The sequence below is a fragment of the Chiroxiphia lanceolata genome, chromosome 9 (assembly GCF_009829145.1).
Source record: "Chiroxiphia lanceolata isolate bChiLan1 chromosome 9, bChiLan1.pri, whole genome shotgun sequence".
Taxonomy (NCBI): Eukaryota; Metazoa; Chordata; class Aves; order Passeriformes; family Pipridae; genus Chiroxiphia; species Chiroxiphia lanceolata.
In genome coordinates this window covers 13,391,095-13,393,027 of record NC_045645.1, presented here as the reverse complement: position 1 = coordinate 13,393,027, position 1,933 = coordinate 13,391,095, and positions in this window count along the sequence as shown.

Sequence of the window (1,933 nt, the reverse complement as noted above, 5' to 3'; positions counted from 1 at the left end):
TCTTATTAAAATATATCCTTTTTTTGTTTAGGTTGAGTTCAGTTTTTACAGAATGCTTTAAGCAACCTGGAAAACCTGTAGTTTTGTTAATTTAAATAAAATATACAATATTGTGAATTTGTTGTTGGCCACGGGAATTTGTTGTTGGAATTTCTCCATAATCTCACCCTGCCCTCTGTCAGTGTGAACCCTTTCCCCTTTCTTGCTCTCTCCAACTCCCTGACAGGAGCGGGGAGCCAGGTGGATGTCAGGCTCTGCTCCCAGGGAACAAGGGACAGGACAAGAGAAAACGGCTTCAAGTTGCACCAGGGGAGGTTCAGGTTGGATATTAAGGAAAAATTCTTCAGGTACAGGTTGTCCAGCCCACAGGCTACCCAGGACAGTGGCTGAGTTCCCATCCCTGGAGGGATTTAAAAGCCATGTGGATGTGACACCTGGGGACATGGGTTAGCGGTGGCCTTGGCAGTGCTGAGGAACGATTGGACTCAATGGGCTCAGGGGGCTTTTCCAACCTAAACAATTTCATGATTCTGTGACTTGCACTTAAGGAGTAGTGGAAAATTTGATGAAAACAGATTAAGTTCAGTATCAAGAGCCTGAAGTCCCCTTGCAGGAAGGGCTGCCCGGATAAATCGGACCTGAGAGGGAATCTGGGAGCTGAGCTTTAGCTAGAGACTGTGGCTCTGTTCCTTCTGCAGCTCCAGCTACCCTGCACGGCGAGGAACTCGGGCTGCTCCCAGACAGACCGGAGGCAGTGCAGCACTGTGGGACCTAATGAACGGCAACAATGCAAATTAATGAATTCCCAACGACTGTAGAACCGCCGTCCCCTCCCACACACTCCTCTCGCGGGTGTCGCTGCCCAGGCGCGTCCTGCCCTGGCAGAGCACTGCTGCCACCTGCTGCCACCAGAACCTGCTCCCGCTGGACTGAACACAAACCATCGATCCCTCATCTCTAAAATGTGGGAAATTGGCTGATGTGTAGAAGCTCCCATTGCCAGAGAGGTGCTGCTCAGGGTCTGGGAGCTTTTTGTGTCTGTGCTGCTGTGCAGGGACACACTGAGAACTGGCAGGAATGGGAAAAGCCACCTGAGAGTGCCTTTAAAGTCTGGCTGGGGTGGCTGTTGAGCAACCAGCATTAGCAAAGGGAAAATGGGTTGTGGAAGACTTTTCTGGGTGAGCTGGGGACCACAATTTCTGAGGTCAGAAAAGGGTCTTTGGTTGGAACAATTTGTTTTTTTTATTGGATTGTTTTCTGCAGGGGCAGGAACTGAACTCAATGGTCCTTGTGGGTCTCTTCCAACATGGGAGTTTCCATGATTCTGTGTTTCCTTAGAAATCTGAGACTGGGAGGCACTGGGAGAACTGGGCTTGGACCCCGATGCCCATCCCCCTGAAAGGGAGGGAGCGTTACAGCTTGGAAATGCTCAGGGAAGGGTGATGTGAGTGACTGAAGGTTCTCCGTGTGCCTGCTGGATGGAGCCAGCCTGTGTGTCCCAGCTTAAAAATAGGAGACAACTTGTGACTGGGTGAGATCCCAGCAGGGATCTGAGATGGTGCCCAGGTCTGATGGTGCTGTTGGCACTGGATGAGGAGAGGGAGGTGCTGGCGTTTCCTTGTTGTCCTCTTCAAAGCTGCTCTCAGCAGCCCGCAGACAATCAGAACGTTGTGGGACACTGAAACATGTTCCCTTTCCCACCCCACATTCTGTAGCCCAAGGCTACAATAGCCCAAGGCTATTTTCTGGATTTTGGTACGATGGAAATAAAGGATTGCTGGGGACAGAAGGGCAGGAGACGAGCTCCGGTTCCTGTTGTAATGACTCACTCCTGCCCTCAACGATGGCATAGTCAGTGCACTTTTGGGGGGGTAAAATAAGCACTAAGCAGTGACAGGTTTATTTTTGGAACGTTTTGCTCTGTGGTGGGCAC